This window comes from Panulirus ornatus, chromosome 50 (assembly GCF_036320965.1).
Source record: "Panulirus ornatus isolate Po-2019 chromosome 50, ASM3632096v1, whole genome shotgun sequence".
NCBI classification, from domain to species: domain Eukaryota; kingdom Metazoa; phylum Arthropoda; class Malacostraca; order Decapoda; family Palinuridae; genus Panulirus; species Panulirus ornatus.
In genome coordinates this window covers 2,329,476-2,352,469 of record NC_092273.1, presented here as the reverse complement: position 1 = coordinate 2,352,469, position 22,994 = coordinate 2,329,476, and the positions used below count along the sequence as shown (strand labels likewise).

The 22,994-nt window shown below is 52.0% G+C and overlaps 1 protein-coding gene across 2 annotated transcripts in view; it reads left to right on the top strand.

Annotated features, from left to right (window-relative positions):
* The first annotated feature begins 20,924 nt into the window (after window positions 1–20,924).
* Window positions 20,925–22,994, top strand: part of LOC139764478 (neurotrimin-like) — a 332,927-nt gene continuing 330,857 nt past the window's right edge. The window contains exon 1 of one of the 2 annotated variants that reach the window (XM_071691050.1): window positions 20,925–22,543. The gene's annotated coding sequence lies outside the window, so the exon portion shown is untranslated. The remainder of the gene's footprint in view (window positions 22,544–22,994) is intronic. The other variant, XM_071691051.1, reaches the window with a different exon arrangement.

Below are 22,994 nucleotides of genomic sequence, written 5' to 3'. Positions count from 1 at the left end.
AGAGTGCGTAGTTGCTGTGTTGGAGACAACTCATCTTCTCCCGGAACATACAGTGTGTCTGCATCATATCTCTATAGCTACATTTTCAAATATATTTTTCAAATTCCATTAATTTCATTAGTGTTTTTATTAAAGATATTTTCCCCGGGAAGTGAATTATAAAACTGATTTTGAAAATGAAAATAACCGAAAGGAATATATAATGCTGGCGTTGAAGTTATTAGTGGAAGCCAGTGTGGTGTTTGATCCAGCCCATCAGGAACCTACTGTAGCCTATCAGGAACCTACTGTAGCCTATCAGGAGCCTACTGTAGTCCATCAGGAGCCTACTGCAGCCCATCAGGAGCCTACTGCAGCCCATCAGGAGCCTACTGTAGCCCATCAGGAGCCTACTGCAGCCCATCAGGAGCCTACTGTCGCCCATCAGGAGCCTATTGTAGCCCATCAGGAGCCTACTGTAGCCCATCAGGAGCCTACTGTAGTCCATCAGGAGCCTACTGCAGCCCATCAGGAGCCTACTGTAGCCCATCAGGAGCCTATTGTAGCCCATCAGGAGCCTACTGTAGCCCATCAGGAGCCTACTGTAGCCTATCAGGAGCCTACTGTAGTCCATCAGGAGCCTACTGCAGCCCATCAGGAGCCTACTGCAGCCCATCAGGAGTCTACTGTAGCCCATCAGGAGCCTACTGCAGCCCATCAGGAGCCTACTGTAGCCCATCAGGAGCCTACTGTAGCCCATCAGGAGCCCACCATAAGGAAGGTCATCTCAGTTATGAACGAGTAGTTTAATCTTATGTGACCCGCCGTGACCCAAGCTGGTGCCTGCAGGGCAAGCGTTACCAAAGTGTTGGTGGTGATGCTGGGGATGTTGGAGAAAATAATGGTGGAAATGTTGATGGAGATGATTGTAGAGAAATTGATGGATATGTTGGTGGAGAAATTGGTGGAGATGTTGATGGAGATACTGATGAACAATAAGTGCAACAGTTTGTTGGAGTTTTGAGGAAGAGATGGTTTTAATGGTCTTGTGTTATGAATGCCGCAGCCAGGGATCGAGTCCTGCCCTCGCTGTAACTCAACCCCAACACCTGAACCTCTTCTAATACCCTCTCATGACCCGGGCTCGAACCCTGGATGAAACCTTCCACCTTACTAGCTTCACGTCACAACTTCTCGTCACAGCTTCGCGTCACAGCTTCACGTCACAACTTCTCGTCACAGCTTCGCGTCACAGCTTCACGTCACAGCTTCACGTCACAACTTCACGTCACAGCTTCACGTCACAACTTCTCGTCACAGCTTCGCGTCACAGCTTCACGTCACAACTTCTCGTCACAGCTTCGCGTCACAGCTTCACGTCACAGCTTCACGTCACAGCTTCACGTCACAGCTTCACGTCACAACTTCACGTCACAGCTTCACGTCACAGCTTCACGTCACAGCTTCACGTCACAGCTTCACGTCACAGCTTCACGTCACAGCTTCACGTCACAACTTCTCGTCACAGCTTCGCGTCACAGCTTCACGTCACAACTTCACGTCACAGCTTCACGTCACAGCTTCACGTCACAACTTCACGTCACAGCTTCACGTCACAACTTCTCGTCACAGCTTCGCGTCACAGCTTCACGTCACAGCTTCACGTCACAACTTCTCGTCACAGCTTCGCGTCACAGCTTCACGTCACAACTTCTCGTCACAGCTTCGCGTCACAGCTTCACGTCACAGCTTCACGTCACAACTTCTCGTCACAGCTTCGCGTCACAGCTTCACGTCACAACTTCTCGTCACAGCTTCGCGTCACAGCTTCACGTCACAGCTTCACGTCACAGCTTCACGTCACAGCTTCACGTCACAGCTTCACGTCACAGCTTCACGTCACAACTTCTCGTCACAGCTTCGCGTCACAGCTTCACGTCACAGCTTCACGTCACAACTTCTCGTCACAGCTTCGCGTCACAGCTTCACGTCACAACTTCTCGTCACAGCTTCGCGTCACAGCTTCACGTCACAACTTCACGTCACAGCTTCACGTCACAACTTCTCGTCACAGCTTCGCGTCACAGCTTCACGTCACAGCTTCACGTCACAACTTCACGTCACAGCTTCACGTCACAACTTCACGTCACAGCTTCACGTCACAGCTTCACGTCACAACTTCACGTCACAGCTTCACGTCACAACTTCACGTCACAGCTTCACGTCACAACTTCACGTCACAGCTTCACGTCACAACTTCTCGTCACAGCTTCGCGTCACAGCTTCACGTCACAGCTTCACGTCACAGCTTCACGTCACAGCTTCACGTCACAACTTCACGTCACAGCTTCACGTCACAACTTCACGTCACAGCTTCACGTCACAGCTTCACGTCACAGCTTCACGTCACAGCTTCACGTCACAGCTTCACGTCACAGCTTCACGTCACAGCTTCACGTCACAGCTTCACGTCACAACTTCTCGTCACAGCTTCGCGTCACAGCTTCACGTCACAGCTTCACGTCACAGCTTCACGTCACAGCTTCACGTCACAGCTTCACGTCACAACTTCACGTCACAGCTTCACGTCACAGCTTCACGTCACAACTTCTCGTCACAGCTTCGCGTCACAGCTTCACGTCACAACTTCACGTCACAGCTTCACGTCACAGCTTCACGTCACAACTTCTCGTCACAGCTTCGCGTCACAGCTTCACGTCACAGCTTCACGTCACAGCTTCACGTCACAGCTTCACGTCACAGCTTCACGTCACAGCTTCACGTCACAGCTTCACGTCACAACTTCACGTCACAGCTTCACGTCACAACTTCACGTCACAGCTTCACGTCACAACTTCACGTCACAGCTTCACGTCACAGCTTCACGTCACAACTTCTCGTCACAGCTTCGCGTCACAGCTTCACGTCACAGCTTCACGTCACAACTTCTCGTCACAGCTTCGCGTCACAGCTTCACGTCACAACTTCACGTCACAGCTTCACGTCACAACTTCACGTCACAGCTTCACGTCACAGCTTCACGTCACAACTTCACGTCACAGCTTCACGTCACAGCTTCACGTCACAACTTCACGTCACAGCTTCACGTCACAACTTCTCGTCACAGCTTCGCGTCACAGCTTCACGTCACAACTTCACGTCACAGCTTCACGTCACAACTTCTCGTCACAGCTTCGCGTCACAGCTTCACGTCACAGCTTCACGTCACAACTTCACGTCACAGCTTCACGTCACAACTTCTCGTCACAGCTTCGCGTCACAGCTTCACGTCACAGCTTCACGTCACAACTTCACGTCACAGCTTCACGTCACAACTTCTCGTCACAGCTTCGCGTCACAGCTTCACGTCACAGCTTCACGTCACAACTTCACGTCACAGCTTCACGTCACAACTTCACGTCACAGCTTCACGTCACAACTTCTCGTCACAGCTTCGCGTCACAGCTTCACGTCACAGCTTCACGTCACAGCTTCACGTCACAACTTCACGTCACAGCTTCACGTCACAGCTTCACGTCACAACTTCTCGTCACAGCTTCGCGTCACAGCTTCACGTCACAACTTCACGTCACAGCTTCACGTCACAACTTCTCGTCACAGCTTCGCGTCACAGCTTCACGTCACAGCTTCACGTCACAGCTTCACGTCACAGCTTCACGTCACAGCTTCACGTCACAGCTTCACGTCACAACTTCTCGTCACAGCTTCGCGTCACAGCTTCACGTCACAGCTTCACGTCACAGCTTCACGTCACAACTTCACGTCACAGCTTCACGTCACAGCTTCACGTCACAACTTCTCGTCACAGCTTCGCGTCACAGCTTCACGTCACAGCTTCACGTCACAGCTTCACGTCACAGCTTCACGTCACAGCTTCACGTCACAACTTCACGTCACAGCTTCACGTCACAACTTCTCGTCACAGCTTCGCGTCACAGCTTCACGTCACAACTTCACGTCACAGCTTCACGTCACAGCTTCACGTCACAGCTTCACGTCACAGCTTCACGTCACAGCTTCACGTCACAGCTTCACGTCACAGCTTCACGTCACAACTTCACGTCACAGCTTCACGTCACAACTTCTCGTCACAGCTTCGCGTCACAGCTTCACGTCACAGCTTCACGTCACAACTTCTCGTCACAGCTTCGCGTCACAGCTTCACGTCACAACTTCACGTCACAGCTTCACGTCACAACTTCTCGTCACAGCTTCGCGTCACAGCTTCACGTCACAACTTCACGTCACAGCTTCACGTCACAACTTCTCGTCACAGCTTCGCGTCACAGCTTCACGTCACAGCTTCACGTCACAGCTTCACGTCACAGCTTCACGTCACAACTTCTCGTCACAGCTTCGCGTCACAGCTTCACGTCACAGCTTCACGTCACAGCTTCACGTCACAACTTCTCGTCACAGCTTCGCGTCACAGCTTCACGTCACAACTTCACGTCACAGCTTCACGTCACAGCTTCACGTCACAGCTTCACGTCACAGCTTCACGTCACAGCTTCACGTCACAACTTCACGTCACAGCTTCACGTCACAACTTCACGTCACAGCTTCACGTCACAACTTCACGTCACAGCTTCACGTCACAGCTTCACGTCACAACTTCACGTCACAGCTTCACGTCACAGCTTCACGTCACAGCTTCACGTCACAGCTTCACGTCACAACTTCACGTCACAGCTTCACGTCACAACTTCACGTCACAGCTTCACGTCACAGCTTCACGTCACAACTTCACGTCACAGCTTCACGTCACAGCTTCACGTCACAACTTCACGTCACAGCTTCACGTCACAGCTTCACGTCACAACTTCACGTCACAGCTTCACGTCACAACTTCACGTCACAGCTTCACGTCACAACTTCACGTCACAGCTTCACGTCACAGCTTCACGTCACAACTTCACGTCACAGCTTCACGTCACAGCTTCACGTCACAGCTTCACGTCACAACTTCACGTCACAGCTTCACGTCACAACTTCACGTCACAGCTTCACGTCACAGCTTCACGTCACAACTTCACGTCACAGCTTCACGTCACAACTTCACGTCACAGCTTCACGTCACAACTTCACGTCACAGCTTCACGTCACAACTTCACGTCACAGCTTCACGTCACAACTTCACGTCACAGCTTCACGTCACAACTTCACGTCACAGCTTCACGTCACAACTTCACGTCACAGCTTCACGTCACAACTTCACGTCACAGCTTCACGTCACAGCTTCACGTCACAACTTCACGTCACAGCTTCACGTCACAACTTCACGTCACAGCTTCACGTCACAGCTTCACGTCACAGCTTCACGTCACAACTTCACGTCACAGCTTCACGTCACAGCTTCACGTCACAACTTCACGTCACAGCTTCACGTCACAACTTCACGTCACAGCTTCACGTCACAACTTCACGTCACAGCTTCACGTCACAACTTCACGTCACAGCTTCACGTCACAGCTTCACGTCACAGCTTCACGTCACAACTTCACGTCACAGCTTCACGTCACAGCTTCACGTCACAACTTCACGTCACAGCTTCACGTCACAACTTCACGTCACAGCTTCACGTCACAACTTCACGTCACAGCTTCACGTCACAACTTCACGTCACAGCTTCACGTCACAACTTCACGTCACAGCTTCACGTCACAACTTCACGTCACAGCTTCACGTCACAACTTCACGTCACAGCTTCACGTCACAGCTTCACGTCACAACTTCACGTCACAGCTTCACGTCACAACTTCACGTCACAGCTTCACGTCACAACTTCACGTCACAGCTTCACGTCACAACTTCACGTCACAGCTTCACGTCACAACTTCACGTCACAGCTTCACGTCACAACTTCACGTCACAGCTTCACGTCACAACTTCACGTCACAGCTTCACGTCACAGCTTCACGTCACAACTTCTCGTCACAGCTTCGCGTCACAGCTTCACGTCACAGCTTCACGTCACAACTTCACGTCACAGCTTCACGTCACAACTTCACGTCACAGCTTCACGTCACAGCTTCACGTCACAACTTCACGTCACAGCTTCACGTCACAACTTCACGTCACAGCTTCACGTCACAACTTCACGTCACAGCTTCACGTCACAACTTCACGTCACAGCTTCACGTCACAACTTCACGTCACAGCTTCACGTCACAGCTTCACGTCACAACTTCACGTCACAGCTTCACGTCACAACTTCACGTCACAGCTTCACGTCACAACTTCACGTCACAGCTTCACGTCACAACTTCACGTCACAGCTTCACGTCACAGCTTCACGTCACAGCTTCACGTCACAACTTCACGTCACAGCTTCACGTCACAACTTCACGTCACAGCTTCACGTCACAGCTTCACGTCACAACTTCACGTCACAGCTTCACGTCACAACTTCACGTCACAGCTTCACGTCACAGCTTCACGTCACAGCTTCACGTCACAGCTTCACGTCACAACTTCTCGTCACAGCTTCGCGTCACAGCTTCACGTCACAGCTTCACGTCACAGCTTCACGTCACAGCTTCACGTCACAGCTTCACGTCACAGCTTCACGTCACAACTTCACGTCACAGCTTCACGTTACAGCTTCGCGTCACAGCTTCACGTCACAGCTTCACGTCACAACTTCACGTCACAGCTTCACGTCACAGCTTCACGTCACAACTTCTCGTCACAGCTTCGCGTCACAGCTTCACGTCACAGCTTCACGTCACAACTTCTCGTCACAGCTTCGCGTCACAGCTTCACGTCACAGCTTCACGTCACAGCTTCACGTCACAACTTCTCGTCACAGCTTCGCGTCACAGCTTCACGTCACAGCTTCACGTCACAGCTTCACGTCACGGCCTCACGTCACAACTTCACGTCACGGCTTCACGTCACGGATTCTATCATCTATTCCTCACTTGGAAGTAGATTGTAGTGTAAAGTAGATGATAAAGTAGATGGTAGAGTAAAGCCAGTATGACCCCTGATGCTTCAGTGGTTTGACCTTGAGCCTTACGATGGCGGCCTTATTGACCTCCTGCAACGAGGAGAGGTCACGTGGGGTCAGGTCTGGGTCGTAAGGTGGGTCACCTGCTATATCTGGGCGTCAGATAGAGTTAGGTATAGCTGAGCTATACGAGAGAAGCAGCGATAGCTAAGCCATGTCAGAGAGGCAGCTATAGCTGAGCTATTGAGGCGAAGCGGCAGCTACATCGGTGTCATTAAGTTCCACTGAGAATTAGGCGGGGAGTGGGGTGAGCGGAGAGTGGGGAGAGCGGGGAGTGGGGAGAGCGGGGAGAGCGGGGAGCGGGGTGAGCGGGGTGCAGGGAAGATCGGAGTGTGGGTTGAGGGAGAAGGGTAAGAGGAGACAGGGGTAGTGAGCGGGGAGAGTAGTGAGGGAGGGAGGGAGGGAGGGAGGGAGGGAGGGAGTGAGTGAGGGAGGGAGTGAGTGAGTGAGGGAGTGAGTGAGGGAGGGAGTGAGGGAGGGAGTGAGTGAGGGAGTGAGTGAGGGAGGGAGTGAGTGAGGGAGTGAGGGAGGGAGGGAGTGAGGGAGTGAGGGAGGGAGCAGTAAGTCAGAGGAGCGGGCCGTACTACTGCACCAAACTCCGATGTGAACAATCCAATTTTCCTGTGACGAGACGCCAGGGAGGCTCCTGCCTACCTACCCTGCTGGCCGGGGCAGGGAGGCAGGGAGGCAGGGAGGGAAGCAGGGGATGGTAGTGGCAGGGGAAGAGGGCGAAGGGAGAGGAGGGGTAACAGGTAGGATATAGGCGAGGTACAGTACACTGTACACTGCCACTGTCCTGTTCTGTGTACTGTACAGCAGAACTGTCCTGTACAGCATAGTGTACAGTGCCACTGTACAGTGTACTGTACAGCAGAGCTGTCCTGTACAGCAGAGTGTACAGTGCCACTGTACAGTGTACTGTACAGCAGAGCTGTCCTGTACAGCAGAGTGTACAGTGCCACTGTACAGTACACTGTACAGCAGCACACGCAACACTAGTAATTGCCAAGTTTTCAGTTATATTTACATACACACCAAATGTGGATTTATATTTCCAGGGTATTTCTGCCATGTTTTGTGGGTTGTGGGGTTATGTCATGTATCGTGGGGTGTGGGTTTGTACCATGTATCGTGGGTTGTGGGGTTGTGGCATGTTGGGTTGTGGTAGGTAACGAGGGGTGTGGGGTTGTGGTAGGGTACCGTGGGGTGTGGGGTTGTGGTAGGTTGGGGGTGATGCTGGGGTTGTAGTAGGCACCGTGGGGTGTGGGGTAGTGGTAGGTACCGTGGGTTGTGGGGTGTAGGGTTGTGGTAGGGTACCGTGGGGTGTGGGGTTGTAGTAGGTTGAGGTGTGTAGGGGTGTGGGGTTGTGGTAGGCACCATGGGGTGTGGGATTGTGGTAGGTTGGGGGTGATGCTGGGGTTGTGGTAGGTTGGGGGTGATGCTGGGGTTGTGGTAGGTTGGGGTGATGCTGGGGTTGTGGTAGGTTGGGGGTGATGCTGGGGTTGTGGTAGGTTGGGGGTGATGCTGGGGTTGTGGTAGGTTGGGGTGATGCTGGGGTTGTGGTAGGTTGGGGGTGATGCTGGGGTTGTGGTAGGTTGGGGTGAAAGCTGGGAGTTGTGGTAGGTTGGGGGTGATGCTGGGGCGCGGGTGGAGACCATCAATCAGGCAGGGCATGTGGCGGGGTGGGGGTGTGGGTGTGTGGGTGGGTGGGTGGGGGTGTGGGTGGGGGTGTGGGGGTTTGGTGGGGGTGTGGGGGGGGGTGGGGGGGGCACCAGTGATTGACAAAGCTGGGAAAAAATTTCCATCTGGTCGAGCGAGGTTCCCGGAGCCCAACCCCCTTCGTACCGCCCCCAGCCCCCATCCGGCCCCAAAAACTTTTTCGGTTTCACCCCTGGGGAGGCCGGGGAAGCCTGGGTACAGCTTTCCTGGGGGCCAACCCCCCTCGGTCGCCCTCACCATAAGCGGGGGGCCCCTTTCCATACTCTCCCTACACCAGGACACCTTTAAAGGGTCCCAGCTCACCTTTCACCGGGGGACCAACCCGGGTACATTCACCATGCCAGCAGGAACAAGCTTCAGTACAGTATCACCCTCAGCGGGAAACACAAGCTTCAGTAAAAGTCATCACCCTGCACCCAGGACAAAAGGGCTTCAGTACAGCCCATCACCTGCAGCAGGACACAACCCTTCAGTACAGTTTCATCCTGCAGCAGGCCACAAGCTTCATTTACAGTCATCACCCTGCACAGGACAAAAGTTTTCAGTACAGTCATAAACCCTGCAGCGGACAAAAGCTTCATACAGCATCTTTCCTGCAGCAGGCCAAAAGCTTCATACAGTCATCATCCTGCAGCAGGACACAAGCTTCAGAAACATCACATCTGCAGCGGGACACAAGCTTCAGTACAGCCCATCATCTGCAGCGGGACAAAAGGGCTTCGAAACAGCCCATCACCCTGCAGCAGGACACAAGCTTCAGTACAGCCCATCATCCTGCAGCGGGACACAAGCTTCAGTACAGTCTCATCCTGCAGCAGGACACAAGCTTCAGTACAGTCATCACCCTCACCCAGGACACAAGCTTCAGTAACAGTCATCATCATGCAGCAGGACACAAGCTTCAGTACAGTCATCATCCTGCAGCAGGACACAAGCTTCAGTACAGTCATCATCCTGCAGCAGGACACAAGCTTCAGTACAGTCATCATCCTGCAGCAGGACACAAGCTTCAGTACAGTCATCATCATGCAGCAGGACACAAGCTTCAGTACAGTCATCATCATGCAGCAGGACACAAGCTTCAGTACAGTCATCATCCTGCAGCAGGACACAAGCTTCAGTACAGTCATCATCCTGCAGCAGGACACAAGCTTCAGTACAGTCATCATCATGCAGCAGGACACAAGCTTCAGTACAGTCATCATCCTGCAGCAGGACACAAGCTTCAGTACAGTCATCATCCTGCAGCAGGACACAAGCTTCAGTACAGTCATCATCCTGCAGCAGGACACAAGCTTCAGTACAGTCATCATCATGCAGCAGGACACAAGCTTCAGTACAGTCATCATCCTGCAGCAGGACACAAGCTTCAGTACAGTCATCATCCTGCAGCAGGACACAAGCTTCAGTACAGTCATCATCCTGCAGCAGGACACAAGCTTCAGTACAGTCATCATCCTGCAGCAGGACACAAGCTTCAGTACAGTCATCATCATACAGCAGGACACAAGCTTCAGTACAGTCATCATCCTGCAGCAGGACACAAGCTTCAGTACAGTCATCATCCTGCAGCAGGACACAAGCTTCAGTACAGTCATCATCCTGCAGCAGGACACAAGCTTCAGTACAGTCATCATCATGCAGCAGGACACAAGCTTCAGTACAGTCATCATCCTGCAGCAGGACACAAGCTTCAGTACAGTCATCATCCTGAAGCGGGACACAAGCTTCAGTACAGTCATCATCATGCAGCAGGACACAAGCTTCAGTACAGTCATCATCATGATACAGCAGGACACAAGCTTCAGTACAGTCATCATCCTGCAGCAGGACACAATGTGTGAGTGTGAGAGGAACTTGGTAGTTGACATGGTGGCTGAGCTGTGTGTTGGCCACATCAGTTCAGGAGACCAAGTGTCTGCTGGCAAATATTAGAATAACATTCAAGTATATGGATAAGGAAATATTCAGCCAGCTGCTGCTGCTGCTGCTCACATAAGGCCAACCAACACTAGAATATGATTCTCAACTTTGCTCATCACACTTGAAGATGAACAACGACCTACTAGAGAAGGTCCAGAGGAGGACAACAAAGATGATGCCATAGTTAACACAGCTGACCTACACAGAAAGAGAGAGAGGCGCTAGATGTATCTAGTTTGGATGAGAGAAGAGTGAGGGGTGACCTGATCACAACCTTTATATTTTGCAACTATTATGATGGAGGTGATGTAGATAGTGAGCAGGTGTTCGAAAGATGAAATATAACAGAAGCAGAAGTCATAACTCCGGTATAGAACAAATAGGTAATAACACAATGGTTGAACAGCTGTCGTGATCATGTGGTTAGGTTGTGTGTGACGTAACTGCCATCATAACATTGTTGTTATTGTCGAATGATGAAGTATATATAACCCACAGTGATCAGTGCCCGCTATATGATCTGCTTCACAACTTCTTCAATAAATGAGTAAGTTTGTGTTAGCGTCACGACGGACACAAACAAACTCCTTAACGACCAGCCAGAAGTAATGTGATTGGCAGAGTCTTCACCAGCGGTGAAGCTGATTGGTTGATACCTCACCGAACATCGGCCCTGATTGGTCGGTTGTAGTCTGAAAATATCGTCTTCAAGAATTTCCATCGTCGAGTTTGGCGCCAAATTCTCACTCAAGATTAAACGAGATGAAAAATGTCGAGAATGTTCGAGAATTTTAGGAAGATTTCTGTGAAGGTGAGCGAGAAAAGTTGCGGGATCTGAGAAGGTGATTAATGACTGAAGCATCAATTAGAGGCGTCACTTACTTATTACGGTCCCATACACTCCACACGGACACACAACCACCACAACACGCGCGCCGTTTTCGACCCAACGAACAGACAATCGGCCACCAACACTCCTTCGTTTTCTAAGTTTTCTGCACAGCTATGTTCACTCATGACATGTTCTTCCCGCTGGAAAATATTTCCAATTTATCTTTCTATAATTCTTGACTGGTAGAGTGTGAGTCAGTTCATTCCTGGAGCTCCAGATTAGAAAATGGTTTTAAAGTTTTAAATGTTGAGTGAGACCATAAGGTCGAGGGTGGCGGGTCGTGCCTTCCGCCCGCCCGCCACCCGTCGCCCCCCACCAGCCAACAGCACAAAGCACTTGACTCAACTTTCATTAAAAGTTTCATGACTTGACTATGATACGCTGGTGCCACCTGAGGACCGCCAGCTGGATACTGATGTTGGAGAGGACCGCCAGCTGGATACTGATGTTGGAGAGGACCGCCAGCTGGATACTGATGTTGGAGAGGACCGCCAGCTGGATACTGATGTTGGAGAGGACCACCAGCTGGATACTGATGTTGGAGAGGACCACCAGCTGGATACTGATGTTGGAGAGGACCACCAGCTGGATACTGATGTTGGAGAGGACCGCCAGCTGGATACTGATGTTGGAGAGGACCGCCAGCTGGATACTGATGTTGGAGAGGACCACCAGCTGGATACTGATGTTGGAGAGGACCACCAGCTGGATACTAATGTTGGAGAGGACCACCAGCTGGATACTGATGTTGGAGAGGACCACCAGCTGGATACTGATGTTGGAGAGGACCACCAGCTGGATACTGATGTTGGAGAGGACCACCAGCTGGATACTGATGTTGGAGAGGACCACCAGCTGGATACTGATGTTGGAGAGGACCACCAGCTGGATACTGATGTTGGAGAGGACAGAATTTTGAGTCGGTTTTCAAGTCGGGCGTCGAGGGGTTGGGGTGGGGGTGGGGGGGGTTGTGTTGTTTCCATGTAAGACAACACAAACATCTTCACGTTACCTGAACCTTCCTTCACGTGAGCCGCCACGTCATCACAAACCTTCACGTGAGCCGCCACGTCATCACAAACCTTCACGTGAGCCGCCACGTCATCACAAACCTTCACGTGAGCCGCCACGTCATCACAAACCTTCACGTGAGCCGCCACGTCATCACAAACCTTCACGTGAGCCGCCACGTCATCACAAACCTTCTCCTCCACCACCGGAAAACAAAGCCTCCCCCCCCACCCCTGACCCCCTCCCCCTCCACCTGACCCCCTCCCCCTCCCCCTCCACCTGCCCCCCTCCCCCACCCCACACCTGACCCCCTCCCCCTCCACCTGCCCCCCTCCCCCACCCCACACCTGACCCCCTCCCGGTACATGGCTAAACAAGTAGTTCAGTGGTATCAACTTATCTATTGACCAACCCTCGACCAGACCAACCCTCGACCAGACCCACCCTCGACCAGACCAACCCTCGACCAGACCCACCCTCGACCAGACCAACCCTCGGCCAAGCTGGCAGGTAAGGAAGGGGTCGGTGTGGTGAGGTGCACTTGACCAGTGTTGGTCGGTCTGGACAACCCGCACAGGTCGACATCTTCCTCAACACAATACATTGTCAGTCAGAAATACGTAAATTCTTTCTCAATATAATCCTGAAAACATTATCTATAATTTCCTCTAAATAAACATTAGAATAAATATAGTATGGTATTACCAGGTGAAAACACAAGCAAATACTGTTTGTCAACGTACATTTGTAAATATATGTATGATATACAACGTCTACAGAAAACATAACTACCTATGTACATGTTCTATATCACTAAACTGGAAGTCTAAACACACATCATGATGTGGCTGAGTGAGGTAAGACACATCATGATGTGGCTGAGTGAGGTAAGACACATCATGATGTGGCTGAGTGAGGTAAGACACATCATGATGTGGCTGAGTGAGGCAAGACACATCATGATGTGGCTGAGTGAGGTAAGACACATCATGATGTGGCTGAGTGAGGTAAGACACATCATGATGTGGCTGAGTGAGGTAAGACACATCATGATGTGGCTGAGTGAGGTAAGACACATCATGATGTGGCTGAGTGAGGCAAGACACATCATGATGTGGCTGAGTGAGGCAAGACACATCATGATGTGGCTGAGTGAGGTAAGACACATCATGATGTGGCTGAGTGAGGCAAGACACATCATGATGTGGCTGAGTGAGGTAAGACACATCATGATGTGGCTGAGTGAGGTAAGACACATCATGATGTGGCTGAGTGAGGTAAGACACATCATGATGTGGCTGAGTGAGGTAAGACACATCATGATGTGGCTGAGTGAGGCAAGACACATCATGATGTGGCTGAGTGAGGTAAGACACATCATGATGTGGCTGAGTGAGGCAAGACACATCATGATGTGGCTGAGTGAGGCAAGAAACATCATGATGTGGCTGAGTGAGGTAAGACTCATCATGATGTGCTGAGTGAGGCAAGACACATCATGATGTGGCTGAGTGAGGTAAGACACATCATGATGTGGCTGAGTGAGGTAACAACACCTACTTGTCCTATGGCCGGCGTGGCCTCGTTCCGTAGTTCATCGATGAACCAATAGGAAGAAAGATTGTCACCTTCACGACCCACAACTGAATGTTTACACTTTTGTATTGTTTACACATCCGATGTAGTTGCTTTAAAAGTTCTTATTGTTCTTATAATGTTCCCTGGCATGTAAACACTTTCCTCAACGTAACACTGGGCTAAATGTGCCGATAAACGGGTTGAACTGTTGTATAAACACAGACACACTGCCTCCCTCAGGGCGGCTCAGGCGCCAACGTTCTGTTGAAACTGCAAATTGGACAGATGTGCCAGCCGTATGATGATGTTCCACCAGAGAGCAGGAGGACAGGTAGTAAAGCCAGCACTACACAATAACATCAACATTAACATTATATACAACACTTCAGACGTGCGGTCGTGTATGAAAAGCTCAAGACTTTAAAATCATTAGATAATTTTTCCTACCTAGAGCGTTGTGAGAGAATACTAACGGTAATAATGAGAGAGAGAGAGAGAGAGAGAGAGAGAGAGAGAGAGAGAGAGAGAGAGAGAGAGAGAGAGAGAGAGAGAGGAAAATATGAGCCAAGTTTCATATAGTCTGCGTCAGGTTAGGTTAGGTTAAAAAAAACCTTGTTAGGTTAGGTTAGATTAGGTTAGGTTAGGTTAGGCTACGGCAAAATAGTTTATCTCCAATTACCGCCAGCGGCCTCCACCTCCCCGGTATAATTATGTGTCCGGTGGAGCTGCCGTCCGCCGCTGCTCATTCACGAAGTCATTTTTAGTAGAAGGATACGCCAGGTACCTCACACTGCTCCGTCGGCAGAATAGCAAGTCGTAACGTAATGTCGTCTGTTGGCATAATAACTCAACCGTAATCCCAGCCTCGTCGTGTGTATTGCAGATGGACTGACCCAGCCAGGCCCTCCCTCCAGCCAGGCCCTCCCTCCAGCCAGGCCCTCCCTCCAGCCAGGCCCTCCCTCCAGCTAGGCCCTCCCTCCAGCCAGGCCCTCCCTCCAGCCAGGCCCTCCCTCAAGCCAGGTCCTCCCTCCAGCCAGGCCCTCCCTCCAGCCAGGTCCTCCCTCCAGCCAGGCCCTCCCTCCAGCCAGGCCCTCCCTCCAGCCAGGTCCTCCCTCCAGCCAGGTCCTCCCTCCAGCCAGGCCCTCCCTCTGGCCTAGTGGACGAGGCTTGAAGTTCAGGGGAGGTGGTAAGGTGGATCGTGTGGTGGGTCTGGGATGGTGTGGTGGGTCATGTGGTGGGTCTGGGATGGTGTGGTGGGTCATGTGGTGGGTCTGGGATGGTGTGGTGGGTCATGTGGTGGGTCTGGGGTGGTGTGGTGGGTGTGGGGTGGTGTGGTGGGTCATGTGGTGGGTCTGGGGGACTACTGAACAGATTTGTGTAACTTGTTGTGCGTATTGAGAGCCTTGTACTGTGTAGTACTGCAGGAGACGTGTGTGTCACAACTCCTCTCTCTCTCTCTCTCTCTCTCTCTCTCTCTCTCTCTCTCTCTCTCTCTCTCTCTCAGGGGTCACCAGAACTTGTGTTAATCAGGTTACAAACCAATAAAACTGATCCAAACTTGTCCCAGAGGCTGATCGTCTGATTGGTCGAATGAATGACCAGGGTTCCCCATCCAACACTAGTGTTCTGATGGGCGTGGATCCCTCACATCACAGGCCTGATGGGCACCTCTGATGGGCACCTCTGATGGGCACCTCTGATGGGCACCTCTGATGGGCGCCTCTGATGGGCGCCTCTGATGGGCACCTCTGATGGGCGCCTCTGATGGGCACCTCTGATGGGCACCTCTGATGGGCGCCTCTGATGGGCACCTCTGATGGGCGCCTCTGATGGGCACCTCTGATGGGCGCCTCTGATGGGCACCTCTGATGGGCGCCTCTGATGTATTTCTATTCAGACAATTGAGGAAACTCGCGGGTAAACTACTGAGGGTTGTTTACTTGTCACTATTTATCTTGATTATGTCTTATGATAAAATGATTTAGTGATTGATTGCATCAATTTCACTTTTCATGTCTTCAAAAACCCCGTGAAGGATTTAATGGCTGCAGGAAATTAAAAGACAGTATTTAATTCAAGGTCATTAGCGAGACTAATTACCCGTAATACACGTTTGGAAAGCAAGTGTTTAGTGATCAAGGGAGAGGTAATTACCCCGTCAGGTGCTGGGAGAAGGAGCCTAACAAGCAGTTACCCTCGTTCAACCTAACAACGAGGATATATAACACGTGGTCGTTGTCAGACCTGCCGCTTGTCACGTACAGACGACCCCACGTGGATCTGAGAGTAGGGGGGGGGGGTCATTCCAGGGGGTAGAGAGGGTCGTGTTTAGGGGCGGAGGGGGTCGTGTCCAGGGATAGGCAGGGTCGTGTTCAGGGGTAGGCAGGGTCGTGTCCTGGGGTAGGCAGGGTCGTGTCCTGGGGTAGGCAGGGTCGTGTTCTGGGGTAGGCAGGGTCGTGTCCTGGGGTAGGCAGGGTCGTGTCCAGGGGTAGGCAGGGTCGTGTTCTGGGGTAGGCAGGGTCGTGTTCTGGGGTAGGCAGGGTCGTGTCCTGGGGTAGGCAGGGTCGTGTTCTGGGGTAGGCAGGGTCGTGTCCTGGGGTAGGCAGGGTCGTGTCCAGGGATAGGCAGGGTCGTGTTCAGGGGTAGGCAGGGTCGTGTCCTGGGGTAGGCAGGGTCGTGTCCTGGGGTAGGCAGGGTCGTGTCCTGGGGTAGGCAGGGTCGTGTCCTGGGGTAGGCAGGGTCGTGTCCTGGGGTAGGCAGGTTCGTGTCCTGGGGTAGGCAGGGTCGTGTCCAGATGTAGGCAGGGTCGTGTTCTGGGGTAGGCAGGGTCGTGTTCTGGGGTAGGCAGGGTCGTGTCCAGGGATAGGCAGGGTCGTGTTCAGGGGTAGGCAGGGTCGTGTCCTGGGGTAGGCAGGGTCGTGTCCTGTGGTAGGCAGGGTCGTGTCCTGGGGTAGGCAGGGTCGTGTCCAGGGGTAGGCAGGGTCGTGTCCTGGGGTAGGCAGGGTCGTGTCCTGGGGTAGGCAGGGTCGTGTCCTGGGGTAGGCAGGGTCGTGTCCTGGGGTAGGCAGGGTCGTGTCCTGGGGTAGGCAGGGTCGTGTTCTGGGGTAGGCAGGGTCGTGTCCTGGGGTAGGCAGGGTCGTGTCCTGGGGTAGGCAGGGTCGTGTCCTGGGGTAGGCAGGGTCGTGTTTACAGATCCACTGGAAAGATGTAAATAACATGTGTAATTGCCTAGACTAATTACCTCAAGGGTCATCAAGGGAACTAATTAACTGAGACAAAATTGTGGATACGATCTCTTCATAAAACAAGGACAGAACAAGAACAACAACAACAACAACAACAATAACATCACGAATGAAGTCGGTAAAGAAGAAGACATGATAACCAGACACACAATACGTTACTTCTGCAAAGAATAATAAATGTTGTCTTGTTGGTAAGTGACTTACATGGAACTGTCAACACAGTGGTTATGAAGGATGAACAACGTTCATCTGACCTGACCCCAGGTCATCACTGGTCACCACGGGTCATGACCTGGACCTGTGTTGGTTGTGTGGCTGTCAAGATCAGCGACACACTATAACCAGACAATGTTGTCAACATCTTTAAGAAAGTTCAACTCGTGTTATGTTACTGTTCTGGATGTTCTGCGTAGAACTGTTTGTAGAACATAATGGCACTTGTCATGAGGATCATTTGTGAACTTAACTACTTTACCTACCTCCAGGTGGTAGGTCAGGCACACTTCCCACGACCCCTGCTAATCCAAGATATTCTTGTCCACAGACACAGACACACACACACACACCTCTGTGGTAGAGGCATCAGTAGAGGGTTGGTCACTATCCAGGTTAACAACAGCAACTTATTTCCAGCGTTGCAGCACAGCTAGTGTGGTGCAGTGTTGCCAGTATGCACCTCACCTCTGGGTGGTGCAGTGTTGCCAGTATGCACCTCACCTCTGGGTGGTGCAGTGTTGCCAGTATGCACCTCACCTCTGGGTGGTGCAGTGTTGCCAGTATGCACCTCACCTCTGGCGTGGAAACTGTTCATCTTGATTTATGTTTAATTTAGACTGAGCGACTGGGTCAGTCTGAACACCTCCCCCACACACCTCATACACATTCCTCACTCGCTTTTCCCTCATGTCTTCACATTTTCCCCACTTCCTATTTCTCATTTTGACCATCTACATACAACAATAGTAGACTTGAACCCGTTTATAGCGTGTACGTTCTATTTCCCAGCAAACGCCATTTTCCTGCACTGCTTTCTGTTTCTTCAATAGACAAAGTTCTTAATTTTCTTCGAATGTTTAATCCATACCACCAAGCTACGATAACTCCTCTTTGTGAAGGTATTTTGGAGATTTCATTATGCACCTTAAGAAATGGATGACTCTCTCTCACACAGATGTTTTCCATTCCTAATAACATATAGCACATTACCAGCCTCCCTCTCCAGACATCAGGCCATCACAACCACTCTCACAACACTATGAATCTGTCTTATACTGTGGCTAAGCCATCTGGCCCACAACTGCTTCATGTGACAACACTTGTGACCAACTCTTTACTTCCCACACCTCCTCCTCCTCCTCCAGGTGACACATGTCAACACCAGTGCTTATCATACCCATGACTGGACTAACTTACAACAATCATTTGCGTTAGTCGTGGAAAGTTTACTGTCTTTCCTCGGGCGATGCTTCTGTCTCTGGTGAGCATATAGCAGAGGTTACTGTAGAAGGGACCGAGGCATCTGTATAGCCTCTCCCTGGGCTACTGTACACCCTGCCAGTATGTGGTTCAGCCGTGCCTGATCCTCCTCCGCCTTACATTCACTCTTCATCTTCTCCAGAAATAATTGTAGAAACATCTAACGTGTGGTGAAGCGTTTCTTTATCTAGTGTCAATACGACCACCATTCCTCTCCCTTCCCCTGGTAAACCTTTCTTTCTTTAACCCAACCATCCTGTCCCAAGTGTTGTCGTCTGTCCTACACATCTCTACTGACCAAACAATTCCTTCTGGTTTTCTTTTCTCCTTCATTTTGGATGACCAATAATCTCACACCTCCCGACGCTTGTCTTACTCATCCCATGTTTCTCATCATAATATATCATCATATAATCCAAAATACACTTTTCTCACTGGACACAAGCAAGATGGACGAAGGTGTATACACGCAACCTTGCTCCTGTGCTTGCTCGTCTGTTCAGCCTTACCCAACAACCAGTGGTGTTCCTCATGCTTCCTCCTGTCTCCTACGTTGTTTTTCCTATTAATTAGGAATTTTCTTTCTTTAACAGATGACTATAAACTCATAAGCCGATGATTAAACGGTGTTTTTCTTTCCTCCATTCCACCTTCTCTCTCTCTCTCTCCCCCCCACGCCTCGTCTCGTCACAACTTCCTGTATGAACTCTGACTTCCACAGGATATCTTACTAAGCCGGACACAACCTAGTGAGTTCAGTGGTTCTACGATCCTTATCTTCACCTCATTGTTTCCCTAACTGTCTTAGTCTTACTTGTTTGCTTTCTCATGTCTGTCATCGCTTAACACAATAAACATACTTGGTGTTACCTTACCATCTAATCTTTCTTGAAAATCCTACGTTAAAAAAAGAATATAACTAAGGTGTTGAAAATATTTTTGTGAACAATTGATGTGTTTATACAAAGGTTTGATTCGACCTTGTATGGAGTACTGCTCTCACAACTGAGGTGGTTCTGCTCTGCACACATACTGGACACAGTTGAGTCTGAAGTAACCTTCCCAAGTCTGGCCACAACAGTTTCATGTATATTCCCTCCATCGTGCACTTGGTACTTTCTCCCTCTTCTGTAGATATTACTCTGGTTTCTGGTCTCTAGAGCTGGCTGCCTGAGTGTGCCTGCCATCAGCTTGGCCAGGTAATACTGGACATAACGACTGTGTGACCCATACCAACTCAAGTGTGACACGCCGTTGTGGTGTTTGTCTTTTCCCTACACCGCTAAGCTTTGGAATTTCCCAACCTCGGGTCTCCCCAACAGCTACAACCTGACTCACCAGAGCAGGTTTTCCACTTTCTCCAAGACTCTTAGATTTTCATTTTTCCTCATCTCTCTCTCTCTCTCTCTCTCTCTCTGCCTTAAGGAGGACAGTAGAGACACACCTGAAACAGTCACATAAAAACAGAATACATTGTCAGCTGTCTGTCATGTAGGCTAGTGTGCTGCAGGCTGCAGTAGGTGGTAGTTACAGGTGATCGAACAGACTACAGGCTACAATTGATGGTACAGGTTACAGTAGACGGTACAGGCATGGTGGTAGGGTACGCTGGTGGTGGTGGGCGAGACGTCTAGAAGGGCCTGTCACTCCTGGTGGCGGAGGGGGTGGGGTGGGGTGGGGGGTGGTTCCCTGGCCAGAGCCAAGAGTGGGCCGGCGGCAGGAGGAGGGAGGGAGTGGGGAGGGAAGGAGTGGCCGGGACCTGAAGGGTTTAACCAGCCAGACACATCGCTGCCCGACTCTTATACGGCAGACTCTGCGTCCGGCCGGGGAGGGGGCGTGGTCGCTCCAGGTAGGGGGACCTCAGGTGCGGGGGGGAGGGAGGGAGGAGACTCACTGTGGGAAAAATATGGGCGTGCTGGCCAGGCGGGGGGCGTGGCCAAGTGGTCCGCGGGGAGTGAAGGATATACTATGGCCAGGGAGTATTGGCGGGGGCGGGGCCTGCTGATGGCCGGGGCGGGGCTGGCGGGGCAGGGGCGGGCCCAGGCGCGGGCTGTATGCGCGGCCCCGCCCGGCCTGAAGGCCTCAGTGTCCCCCCGGCACCAGGCAAGTGAGCACGCATCTCCCGACCTCTCCTGCCCAGACGACGGCAACACCATCACAACTCAGGCCGTGCGTCGCCCGCCTATCCCGGGACAATCTCGTCCCAGCGTTAGTGTGGCCAGCCCCCGGCCCAGACCCAGCGGCCAGCCCTCGGCCCAGACCCAGCGGCCAGCCCCCGGCCCAGACTCGTGAACCCTCGACCTGACCACCAGCCACGACCACAGGTTCGCATCTTGCAAAAACAAGATCCAAGTTCTCGAGGTGGACCCGACCAGCGGGTGGCTGAGCCGCCGTGTGGCCCGCCCCTCACACAGCCCCGACCTCCCACACCCACCTCACCTCCCACACCCACCTCACCTCCCACACCCACACCCTCCTACTGTATTACCACCGACGTATAGAAATAAAACTTATAGATTTAGAGGAAGAAGAACGGAGGAGCGAGGGAGGAGGAGCAGCAGCGGCGGCGGTGGTGGTGGTGGTGGTGAGGTGAGGGTCCAGCGTGACGTGCAGGCGACCTCAACTCTGCGGCGACGGCCGAACCCACCTGGCCCGTGTGTACCACAGCCTCCCAGCCACCCCAGCTGTACCACAGCCTCCCAGCCACCCCAGCTGTACCACAGCCTCCCAGCTGTACCACAGCCTCCCGGCCACCCCAGCTATACCACAGCCTCCCGGCCACCCCAGCTGTACCACAGCCTCCCGGCCACCCCAGCTGTACCAAGGCCTCCCAGCCACTCCAACTGTACCATAACCTCCCCAGGCAACCCAGCTGTACCACACCTTACACCGCTCCTCCATTTGCCTTCCCCACCAGCTGTGTGTCTGACTACCAGGTAGCTGGTAGCAGTCCCTGGCGCTACACCAGCGCCCCAGACGTGGCACAGGTCCTGCCTTGTACACCGGTGGAGCGACTGGTGCAGGCCAGCCAGCCGGTCTGGTGCTAGGTGTAATATCCTACTGACCTCCAGTGTGTGGGGCAGGCCACGGCTGCGACCCACACAAACCATCCTCTGTAACAAATTACCTTAACGACATCAGTAAACCATTCAGACTTACGGTAGTTTACCGCGTTCCATCATCACAGTAATGTAAGGTCATGATATGCAATATACCTGCATCATAGCTTCTGTAGACCACTTCAGTAAACCATGCACGTCTGAAGGTTCTGGATGAGACGTACATGATCACACAACCACCTTCGCCAGCGGCAAATGACACCATCCACCGTGGTCGTTACCGGCCAGTCTGCCTGATGACCACGCCCGCCACGACCTCTACAGCACACAAGTCGACCTCGCTAAATAAACTGAAGTTTGTGTTCTTCTCTGCAAACTGAAAATCAATCCCTAAATTTCCTTGTACCACATGAAGCACCGCCACAACACCTCACTGTTCCCTCATTAATGACAAGACGAGTTGCTCGCTGACCTGTGAACCAAGTCAGCAGACAACCTCGGACCTGTCCCATCCGTGGTTGACCCAGTCTCAGGTCACGACCCGTAGTGGATCACAAGGATACGAGGGTCACCCAGTCGTGTGACCTCCGCTCCGACCCCTGCTACAATTGCCATCGAGAACCAACAGGTAAGTTCGTGTTCCCGTTAACAGAGGCTCAGACTGTTGCTCCTGTTGTAACGACCTTGTGTCGGAAAGTGTACGACCTTCTGTTGTTTGGTAGAGTTGGGCGACAACGTCCTTACACGACTCTGCGCTACCCCACACAACCCTACCCTGAGCAAGGTCGCTGTACTCCAACATCCTCACCCCACCAAGCTAGTCACCCCACACCCCATCAAGCTGGTCACCCCACACCCCACCAAGCTGGTCACCCCACACCCCACCAAGCTGGTCACCACACACCCCACCAAGCTGGTCACCCCACACCCAACCTGGTTCAGCAGCCCACATCCGACCCAGCTGTTCACCCCGCCTGGATGGTCACCATTATCAGTGTGTACCAGTAACAATATTGATGGCTGCCTCTTCAACTACCTTGATATTATCGCTGGAACTACATTTTTATTACTCCTTAAAC